Source organism: Dermacentor albipictus, chromosome 10 (assembly GCF_038994185.2).
Source record: "Dermacentor albipictus isolate Rhodes 1998 colony chromosome 10, USDA_Dalb.pri_finalv2, whole genome shotgun sequence".
Lineage (NCBI taxonomy): Eukaryota > Metazoa > Arthropoda > Arachnida > Ixodida > Ixodidae > Dermacentor > Dermacentor albipictus.
The window spans coordinates 22490187-22502671 of NC_091830.1; positions in this window are offsets into that span (position 1 = coordinate 22490187).

Below are 12485 nucleotides of genomic sequence, written 5' to 3' on the forward strand. Positions count from 1 at the left end.
CATGACAAAGCTGGAATGACGACAACGCAGCGAACACGATGGCATCACAAACATAACTATGAGAATGACTATGACTAACTATGAGAATGTTGAAATTATGTCTTGGACTTGGTAATTTATACAAGCGTGCAAGGAATCGAGGACCAGCTTAGACTAAATACTACACTAAGCAATATAGCCCGCTGGTGTGACATGTGGGGAATGGAAATTAATCGTAAGAAAACACAGTATATGACCATAACTCATAGAAAGTCGATCTTTAGGTTCAATTATACATTAAACGGCAACGATTTAATACAAACTGACACAGTAAAATATTTAGGCATAACCTTTACAAGCGCGTTAAAATGGAATACCCATATCGATAATACATGCACGAAGGCCTTCCGAACACTCGGTTTCTTGCGAAGAAAATTAACTGCAGCACCATCCTACGTGAAACTAACAGCATATAGAACTTTAGTAAGGCCAATTCTTGAGTATGGTAGCATAGTGTGGAACCCGCATCAGAAAGGACTCTCACAGAAATTAGAGAGCATTCAAAATAAAGCGTTGCGATTTATTTACCATAAGTATTCTCGACACGAAAGCGTAAGTGCTCTTAGAAACCAGGCAGCACTGCCTACCCTTGTTTGTCGGCGTCGTGTGGCTGCCATGAAATTTCTTTTTATGCTATGTAATGACAAAATTAATATAGATAAGCGAGATTACGTGCAACCACCACACCGACACTCCAATAGAACCTGTCATAATAAACACATCAGGCAATATCCGACACAGTGCGACACGTTCAGCTATTCATATTTCCCATGGGCAATTGAAATCTGGAATTCGTTACCAAAGGAAATTGTAGACTCAGATTCTGTGGATGGCTTTGTCGCAAAATTGGAGTCATATTTTGGCTGTGCATGAAAGTAGTTGAGCGCATAGTTTAAAGGTAATGCATTGGTTGATTGACTGGACACTAGTGCACGTGCGATTGCATTTCAGATGTAAATATTGCAATGTGCTGAGTAGTGGTGTATTATACGACAAATATTGCAATTGTTTTGAGTACCTTTTCCCTGATTCATGTGAAACAAAAAAGGGTGTCTTGCGTTGTATACCAGTGCTGTTGTATGGCATTTTTTTGGCTTTATATGTTTTTTTTGTTTTTCTTCTTTCCTGTTTTCCCATGCTCGTGTGTGTATATTGTACAATCCACTTCCTGTTTGGGCTTGTGCAAAGGCCTACAGTATTGTTAAATAAAAAATAAATAAATAAATAAATAAATATCCTAACAAAATTCACTGTATTGTATTTATTGTCTTTGTAACCTGTATTACCCACTCCCCTCTGTAATGCCTTTGGCCCTGAGGGTATAATAAATAAATAAATAAATAAATAAATAAATAAATAAAAATAAATAACACATTCACACTTCTAGTGGCACAAGCTAATATACAACTTGGGCTACTGGGTTGGCATAAAAACATGTAAGAGTAACAACCCCATTATTGAAATCTTTCAATACAAACTATAACAAAAAATTTTGTGCTTTGTTGCACCTATAAAACTACATAAAAAAAACGTATACTAACATAAGCAAATACACAATAAAAAGTCCATTACAGCAAAAGCAATATTGTATTACTTATGCGTATTACTTTATTGATGAGGCCATGAAAGTAGAAATGCCAGGTGATAACACTTGCCAAAGCTCAAGCAAATGTCTCGTTTAGTCCACTTCCTGTTTGGTGGACTTTAATTTGCTGGTCATTGATGCTTGTACACGTTGACATAGCTCCTGCCAGTCATGGCAAAAGCTGATATTATTGTGATTATGGCATGCAGTTTTTAAACTCCAAGCCCAGCTGCTGCTCTTTTTTTTAAGCATAGCTTCCTTCAGCTGCAGCAATAATATAAAATTAATATGTGCTGGGCCAATGTACAGATATTTCTGTACTCTTGCATGTCATCCTATCTTCTCACTTCTCCCATTTCTGCCCAGGATGATGCAGTTGATTTCGATTTCCAAGGTTGCTTTTGCATTGCTTGTAATTAAGCTTGGAAGGCAGCATTCTCCACTCTTTTTCTGTCCTTGCTGGATTAAGCAACAAGCGAGAATACTGCTTCATGTGGCCCAGTGGTTGCTTTATTTTGTCCTCCAGTGTAATAGCAGTTGCTACGAACTTAGCAAGAACCTGGTCCAGATGCCAGCAATCCTTTCTGCACCTTCGTCACATATGTCTGACAATGCAAATTATTGGCAGAAAATTTGCAGATCATGCACTTCAACTTGCTCACCAGCTTCAATGCATGTTGCTATGCAACGCTGGCAGCAGTTTGTCCAGTTAACATATTTCACTGCCAAAAAAACTTGCGTGTCTGTATCAGCATCACTCTTTTCTCTGGTGTTTGGTCGGATGAAGTTCTGCAAGAGAAGAATCTGCCAGTCATCGCACGAATTCTTGCGTATACATTAACCAAAATATTAATTGAATTGGTTTAAGCAATGTAGGTAGTTGGGCGAGTTGGTTCAGCATTGCAGGCTTGTAAATGTATATAAGATACAAGGACAATTAAAAGAAAGCACAAGAATCAGTAGTGCATGTGCTACATGTGTGTTGTCTTTTCTTTTGTACTTGTATTTTAGGTGCATTTACATGTCTGAAATTGTTTAAGCATGTCGCATCTTAGTTTCAACAGGTATGGCTGACTAGATATTGTGCGGTTTTTGGTTTTTCTGCATGGGGTTTACATCTGAGAGAGAAAGAAAGGAACAAGGAAGGCCGGGTAAGTTAACCAGACGTACATCCAGTTGGCTATCCCTGCATGGGGGTGAGGGTATGAGGGTTTAAAAGAAAAAAAAGGAGGCAAGTCGAGACAGTTCACTCGCACAAAAGACAGATGGTGTCTATAAGTATCTTTTCAGATTCGTTTATTTTAGAAAGTCATAAGAGCACGTATGCATAGCTTTCTTCATTAATATGGCCAAGCACCCAGGATCCTAGCCTCTGTGAAAGGTCGACTATCCAGTTGTGTGGGTAAACTCTAACAGGGCTGACATTGGATATCAAAGACTGACAGGGGAGGTGTTCAATGGTCTTTTTGCAGTTACAGTGGTCACATTTAATAACAAAGGACAGTGAATTTGTAAAGGCACTTGATCAAGTATGCCTCTAATTACCAGGGGTTACAAAGAAGGCCCAGATGTCATAAACAGTTCTAATAGGGCTTTCTCTCACCCCGAAGGGGAAATGGTGATGTTGCAGCACGTGCAAACATCTTTGAAAGTGGAGGATAGTGAGTAACAATGGTTTTTGAAAATGTAGCCTGAGAGCTCACCACTTTCAAGCAAACGAGATGGTACTCAAGCAAGATGGTGGAATGTTGAATATGTGCTCTGAGCCCTTTAGTATGTATAGCTATGTAGGCCGAGATTAGGTCTCTCTGCTGATTGCAATTGTAACAATTCAACTGTCAACAATCGTGAGTGTGTTTTACACACAGTAGATTCAAGAAAATGCTACCTCGAGACGTACCATGGCTGTATCACCAATTTAACCACTTCAGAGCTAAACTTGCATTTCAAAATGCTAAAGGTCTCGTTAACGGCCATGTGCTCAAGAGGGATTTATTTAGAATTATTTGTCTAGCATATGCCACACATGCACCCGCCTGTTGTGTTAACTAGGACAGGGACCATTGATTTATATTTGCAGAGGCTTTGTAACAGTGAGGGCTGTCTTTAGGAATTCAGTAGCCACACAATACACGATTTGTGGTGCAACCAAAAATATATGTGAGCTGTGCTCCACAAAGGCAATGAGAAAATCACTTTTGCGATGGTGCATTTCGCACGGATGTAAGTGTAAGTCAGTGTGCTTTTTTTCTTTTTTTGCTCACTTCCTTTCTTTAGTCCCTTGCCGTCTAACATGGAGAATAGTTTTCCAAGCCTGGGGCTGGGGCTTCTCTAGATGCAATTAAATTTTATCTCGAAAGAGAGAGAAGAGCTAGACGTTGAAGATTTCACAGCCACTGACAGTCCACAGTACACTCTAAAAAAAGTTTACATCCTTTAGGGCTTGTCTTGTCCTACAGCGATAATCGTCATATCTGCCTTACTTGCTTATTTCCTTTCTTGAAAACTCGGTGTTCGATACTTTACTGTTGAGACTGCTGTGTCAAGCTGATTACGCACAAGCCGTTCGTGACTAGGAAGTACCGGCCTCGCAGCATTAAAGAAAGGAAATGTGGGCAAGATAAATGACGATTATTGTTTGGGGACAAAATACAACCCACAGGGGGCAAACTTGACCGCAACGTAGACATCTTGTGGGCTAAATTGTACAAAATGCAGTGCAGAGGAGCATATGTGCTATATATATATATATATATATATATATATATATATATATATATATATATATATATATATATATATATATATATATATATATATATATATATATATATATATATACACACACACACACACACACACACACACACACACACACCTACACGTGGGCAAAGGTCTTGTATGTGTTTCTTAATGGTTGTTTTTTTGCTTTATCTTCACCACAATACAGACAAGTTATGTGGTGAGTTATGCAAACTAACTGCATTGCTGTGAAGCATACTGAGATTGAAAGGGGGCTCAGTTCAACTCTCACGGGGACTATAATAAGAGTCCGTAATTACACACGTGCGTACACGTCGTCTCCGGTCACAGTATGAGCACAGAACCATCTTATATGGGTACCGACATGCATTCAGAGGTGTTTCTGGTGTGGTGTTTTAAACCGTTTTTTTGCCCTCAGGATTCCTCTCTGTTTGCGCCCTCTTTACACAACCGCTCGCGAACAACAATAAAGCCAACTAATAAACCCAGCTATTCGCTGCAATGCATAATTGTTGTCTGCAAATGGGCTTTGCAGCAGCATTAAGTATTATGCAGTGAAGCGCTATCGTAAAAATTTTAAACTCCGGTAAACACATTGCGCTTCATCATGTTTTCGCAATGTTCAGTGTCTCGCAGGTAGCCAGTATATATATATATATATATATATATATATATATATATATATATATATATATATATATATATATATATATATATATATATATATATATATATATATATATAGAGTTCATCGCAGCCACTGCAACTGCTGAGAACATATCGTAAAAACTTGATTTGTGTGCGAATCAAGTTTTTACGATATCGAGCAATAAAAACAGCGCTAAACGACAGGACGAGTGAAGGGACACAGACAACGGCGCTGACTAACAACCAAAGTGTGTTTATTCCGTCAGTCACCATACATATGCTCCGCCGCTATCTGAAACTACAGAATCTACAGGATAGGGCATGCGCAGGGGGAATACAATTAATGTGATAAGAAGGCTATCTCCTTTGGAAGGAGAGAAATGGACGGGAGGCTTACACATGCATCACCACTAACGTGAATGTGGAAGGCTTCGGATATAAGGCGTGCGCAATCATCACGATATTTTGACAAATATGTTACACCTTCGAAGGATGGCTTGCAGCCGCATTCATTGCAATGTAGCGACAACTGACTATCTTTTGCCCGTTTTTGAAATTTGTTGAAGTGCTCACGCATGCGGTCGTTGATGCAACGCCCCGTTTGGCCGATATAAAAACGCTTGCATGAAATAGGGATCTTGTAAACCACACAGTCACAACAGTCAGCAACAAACCTCTGTCTGTGCTGTTTTTTACAACTTTTTTTGTTGTTATTGCTTACCCTATTAACTTGGTGGCACAGGCTACCTAACTTATTTTTGGCAGTAAACAGCAACCTGACACCTGCCCTACTGACAACTTTTTTGAGGTTGTGCGCAACCTGGTGAACATATGGTATTACCGCAACCACTTGCCGTGAGCGATTCTCGGACAGGGCAGCTGCCGACTGCTTTCCTTTAAGGTTCGCTACGAGGCTTTCGGCGATGCTGGTCAAAAGTGGTACCGAGAACCCTGCGAGCTTCAGTCTGGCTACTTGCTTTTCGAAGCTTACATCCACTTGGTGGTCACATGACCGGATGAGGGCCGCCTCCATGCAGGAACTTGCTATACCGCGCTTGACTATCTTTGAGTGCGCGGACGAAAAAGGAAGAAGGTGCTTATGGGACCGAGGAGCGTAACTCCAACATACATGATTGCTTGAGAACATTAGCTCCAAGTCTAAGAAACGGAGTTTGTTGTCTGACAGATGCTCCGTGGTCAATTCGAAAGAATCTAGAACTGTGCGGAACAAGTCAAATATTATAGCAGCAGCAGGCTGCGCGTCAGTGGCGTTAGTATTGTAAAAAATTAGAAAGTCATCGACGTATCGCATCACTTTTACAGTGCTTGTCTGGCTAAGCTTAGTTACAAGATTGCGGTCATAGCTGGCTAATAGAATGTCGCTAAGAACAGGGGCTATACATGAACCGATGCACACACCTTTCTTCTGTATAAAAAGCTTATCCTCCATTGAAACGAAAGTGGAAAGCATATAAAACCTTAAAAGCTCTAAAAACTTGTCGACGTTGATACCACATGCATTCTGAAACCTAAGCACGCCATATTTGTCTATGCAATGGCCGACTTCAATGCATACATCATCTTGAGGCAAGGAGTAGTACAAGTCCTTGATGTCCACGGAAAAGGCTCGGACGGCCTCTGGACATTCCTCACGGAGGAAGGTGGAGACAGTACCTGGCGTCTTTATGAGGAAGGGGTCATCAATGTCGAGGAGGCACAAAAACCTTTGCAGGAACACTCCCAATTGTCGTTGCCAGGTTCCACGCTCAGAAACAATGGCCCGAAACGGGCACAGTTCTTTGTGCGTCTTGGCACTGAAAAAACACCGAAAGGCTGGTTTCCTTGCAGGCCTTTATGGAGGAGGCCAACTTGGAGAGTCCGGCTTTTTCGCAGAGCTGAACAGCCTGTGTTTTGACCTTCGCAGGAGCCACCCCCTGCACTTCCTTGAAGTTGCCTAGAATGGCCGAATCAGCTTTGCTCTTGTACAGGTCACCAGGCATCACGACAAAACCGCCTTCTTTGTCGGATAGGAGCAGCTTCAGCCCCGCATTTCGAAGGATCCCTCTTTCATGCAAGCGTTTTTATATCGGCCAAACGGGGCGTTGCATCAACGACCGCATGCGTGAGTACTTCAACAAATTTCAAAAACGGGCAAAAGATAGTCAGTTGTCGCTACATTGCAATGAATGCGGCTGCAAGCCATCCTTCGAAGGTGTAACATATTTGTCAAAATATCGTGATGATTGCGCACGCCTTATATCCGAAGCCTTCCACATTCACGTTAGTGGTGATGCATGTGTAAGCCTCCCGTCCATTTCTCTCCTTCCAAAGGAGATAGCCTTCTTATCACATTAATTGTATTCCCCCTGCGCATGCCCTATCCTGTAGATTCTGTAGTTTCAGATAGCGGCGGAGCATATGTATGCTGACTGACGGAATAAACACACTTTGGTTGTTAGTCAGCGCCGTTGTCTGTGTCCCTTCACTCGTCCTGTCGTTTAGCGCTGTTTTTATTGCTCGGAATCATGAACCAACCAGCCCAAATGCGTACCCTTTTACGATATGTTCTCAGCACTTGCAGTGGCTGCGACGAACTAGCTTTTACACCAAAATCTATCGGCTTCATCGCATAAAATTTTTGCTGCAGTGAAAATGTATTCGACGTGTACCATACATATCCGACTGCACTGGTACAATAAACCATCCACAAAATTAAGCCAATAGCTGTTTAGCTTGAGTTTCGTAGTTTTAATGTCTTCGTGCGAGTGAGATGTTTCCAACTTTCTAGTTTTTTGTCAGTGAGGTTCATTATTACGTTGTACTGCAAAGAAGCTGCATGTCAGAAGTACATATTCTTTACTCGTTGCACAGTGACTACCAAATTAGTGGTTCTCGCCATGAACTGCTGTCCATATTCACAATGGTCACAGTGATCTCACAGTTCCTGCAAATCAGTACTCATTCAGCTCATACTACGTGTCTTTTGGTGTGCGCTACCAATCAGTGATTCATTCTGTCTGCTGTTTGCAGTCGTCCATTAAAGCTGTATGTGTTAGTACTTAGAAACTGGGACAATATGCAATGATTTACTCATTTTTATGTGTTGTATTTACATTTTTTAATTTTTTCCTTTCTTATTTCCAATGCAATACAAGGCGTTGTGCAGGCTAACGATGCGGTACTTGTAAATTTATTAAGATAGCTCTGTTTTTTGAACACTCTAAACATGCATGGTTTTGAATTTGTCTTCGGTTATATGTGTAAACGGCAGGAACTCCTTTCTGGTATAACGTTCTTGGTTGCAGTGAAGGATATAGCTGATTTCGTAATAGCTTCACGATTTTTTTGCGCCGCAGTTCTTTGATAGCGCACTACCAATACATACAGAATACACTATAAAAATGTCTTTCCGCACTACACATTAGAATTTTTGGCGAGGTGTTTGCACCTGTGAAATTCAGGAGCCGTTGTGTTGTGGCTGCCCAATTTACGTGTCCGACATTTGTGGCACGTTTGCTAGTATAGGAAACAAAGGTGGCAGTCAGGAACTGCTCTGCTTCATTTTTACCCAATCATGTTGGTGTTCTGATCTTTTAGGTAGTCAGAGTTGTCAGTTGATAGTTCTGTGTCTACTGTCATTGAAAGCTTCATAGTTAGCCTTTGCGAAACATGAAATAGATTATCATATCTTGGAGGTGAAGCAGTGCACTGACAAGGACAAGGCGAAGACACCTAAGAATTTATGACACTAGCTGCAAGGTATGATGATTAATCAGCAACTAGCCCAGCTTTCCACATTAATAAAATATATCATTTACTTGTAGCGTGAAAGAATGACGCAATAGAAATGTCAGCTTTTCATATGAAAGTATGCATGCACGTGATTCATGCATGTGTGCTTTTTTGATCCAGCGATTCCACAAAGGCCGCCCTGTCAGAATAACTTATTCTTATGTGAGAATAAACCAAAGTTATTGTTGAAATGTTCTTTCCCATACTCACTTGAATGACTGAGATGCCCTTGTACTTAACTAGGGATAGCTAGTTGGTCAGCACACTTGGTCAGGCAATGGCCTGGCCAACTAAGGTACCACTTTGCCAGAAATTAATGGTGGTTTTAAATTACACCTTATTGTGCAAGGTTTTGTGTAGAGAAAGTAGATCACCACACAATAAGTTAAATGACTGACAGTCACTGAACAAAAGAATCTTCTGCCTGGAGTCAATGTTTGGACAAAGGGACTTGCCTTATTAAAAACTGATTTCCACATAGCTCATCGCTCGCAAGGGTCGAGGAGGATATCAGGTGCGTAAGAGTAAAATGAAGGCTGTGGAAAGGGGAAGTGGAAGGCTTTGAAGGCAAGGATTAGTTTGCAATAGTAAAAGGGGTGTGCTAAGTGTTCTTCCAAGTGGAGTGACGAAAACAACCCACAAACTTCAAATGAACCATTACATACAAGTAGGCGTCAACCTACTGTGGTAGCCTTTTAGGGAAACCTAATTAAGGTAAGGCTTGCACTGTCAACTCTGTGGACAGCTGAAAGTCTCATAATCATTTCACGTTATGTCCTGGCCATGACCAAATATAATCTGGAGCTCCTACTGTTCCACTTGCCCTTTCTATTTACTATGATATAGTGTTACCTGAAAACACATCTTTCTTGATGGACAGCTCTTAAACTTGCAAAGCCTTTGCTCACTTTCACATACTCGGGCTTCTTAAGCACAATATCAATTTTATTAGCTTTTTGTCAATGGGTAACTGTTCTAAGACCTGTGGTGTACAAAAATTATTTATCTTCCGATGGTGCTTACTTGTTCAACATCTCCCAATATTGCCCACCATTTAATATTTAAGACAACAGCAGTTATAGTGGACTAAGGATGACTGTATTGACTGATGGAACTACCCACATAAAAATATTTCACTTTTAGTACTCTTAAGAGTTCAGCATTTGAATTGTTGAAACATTCAAATGCGGTCAAGTACACTGGGTTACAATTATTGGATTGTGTCTACATTAGAAAGAAAAGAATGAAACTGCTGCCATGTCATGTATGGAACACCTGGCTTATAAATTAAGTCATGAACTCAAACCCTAGCAGGAACACGGATTTTGTTTTTTCTACAACAATGGTTTTTTTGTAGGATCATTTCTGATCTGATCACTAACTCAGCCACGCTAGCACCTATGAGTGGTATACATGACGGCTAAATTAATATTTGGTACATTATATTTTAAGATTGTTTTTTTAACTAGTATATGCACTTGAACTGATTTGACTAATGGTTGTGCAGCTTTGCTAAGGTTCCCTTCTTTATATATTGGATATGCGTTTAACGGGTTCACGGCAACTCCATTTTTATTAATCACTCTGTTGTGGCAATCTAAATGTACTGACAACCATCATCTTGCACTTATTTCTCTCCTTCCAAGTTGAAAAAGAAACACAAAAGAAAGAACCATGGTCACTAAGAAAAATGTTTTGCCTTTAGTGTACTTATCTGACTAAACCTGTATTCCATACATACTAATATAACTAGGAAGACGTTACAGCATGGAGCCCCTCTGGTTGCTTGAAAGTTCCGAGATTCATGCAGCTCTAATTAATATCAATATAAGTGACCTTTCCTCTGCATATGTTCCAAGTAGTACTTAATGAACAGGATTGTGGAAGTATATGCCTAATGCTGATGCTATTAAGCCAATTTGTCAAAAGACATTGCTACCTGATTTGTGTGAAGCCTGTCTGCAGCTCCTTTTTATAAGTTCAGGTGTATAAAAAAGGGTAATATTATAAACCTGATGATAAAGCAGTCATTGTAGAGAGAATCTGGTTCATATTTTAATGTCTGGAACAGGAGCCAGAAATATCACCTATCTCATCTGCCATTGTTAATGATGTGTGGGCATGTCCTACATACATCATTCTTAATCTGCTTCTGAGCCCCCCACCCGGGCCGGGCCCCTTGCTTTAAATCATTGTCCAAACAAAAAGAGCATGTAAGTGGCTGTGCTAAGACTTGTTCTTCATTACTGCCTTTCACTGAAAGCCATATGACCCCAAGCTCTTAACAGTATTCCTTTGTCTAAGCAATGCAAATTTGTGTCATCAAGCTTATTAAAAAGAACTGGTCTGCCAAAGTCATTTTCATAGTAGCCTAATAATTTACCCGCAGTTTCTTTGCAAAAGCTACCCAACATCTTTCACCGCATGCCTTGCATTCTTAGACTTTTGTCCTTGCTTTCTAGTTTTGGAATTGCTGACGTGCATCATTTCAGGCATGCTTTCTAGCAAGATTGGTAGACTTAGCTTTCCGTCAATTGTACAAGCAATACTTGCCAGGTGTGCAGCTTGTGTTCCCCTACTTGATTCTGAAATGAAATACTTGTACACATAGTGGTATGTTTAACATTTTCCGTGCCTTCGACGAGCTAGGTTCGTCCGTGGCTTTTTGCTAAAAACGGCCAAAAACAAGCTCAGCTCATAAACACTATTTCGCATTCTCTAGCATTGCCATGGACAAGCCAAGATGTGTCTCAATGCTTAGTCAGGCTTTTGATCGAAGGCAATGCATAATCCATGGGACAGCACAAGAAGAAGCAAATTTATTCTTTCTGAGCAGGTAAAACACGTTGTCAACTGAGGTTTTAAAAATACATTAGCCACTTCTCATCAGAATGAAATGAATTATGGGGTTTTACATGCCAAAACCATGATATGATTACGAGGCACACCGTAGTGGGGGATTCCGCATTAATTATGACCATCTGGGTTTCCTTAATATGCGCCAAATGCACAATACATGGGTGCCTTTTCATTTCGCCTCCATCGGGGTAACAGTGCGACATGGAAGAGGATAAAAAAGCGCTTGGTAGTACATACTGCACGAGTGTGCTTAACTGAGCTGGTTAGTGCACGTTTATAATTGAATTTACCAGTGCTGAAGAGTGGCGGAGAGAAGACGACAGACAGCGTTTGAGGGGTGAAGCCTCAAAATACCGTAAATAATTCAATATAGTAGCTTCGTTACAGCCACTTTTGTTTTCCAGGAGGATACTATGCCTTGATGTCACGACACAGTATATGGTCATGTGGGAGCAAGACATTACGATGTTATGACACTCGCTCTAGCTCATTCAGTCGTCCACTGTGCTGCTACATTGACCTTCAAAATTTGCAGTGCACAAGTCGACTGAGCTAGCCGGAGGCCTCAAGAGAGTGTCAAAACATTACAATGTCCTTTTCTCACATGACCACGTACTGTGTTGTGATGTCACTACATAGTATCCTCCCAGAAAACAAAACTGAAACCGGCTCCAGGAAAGCTATTATACTAAATCACGCCACTCCAAGGCTTGTTATTATATTTTTAGAGCTCTAAAGCCTTAATTTAATGAGAGAAAAAAAGGAATAATTGAAGATATCATGTCAGTACCTCTTCAAA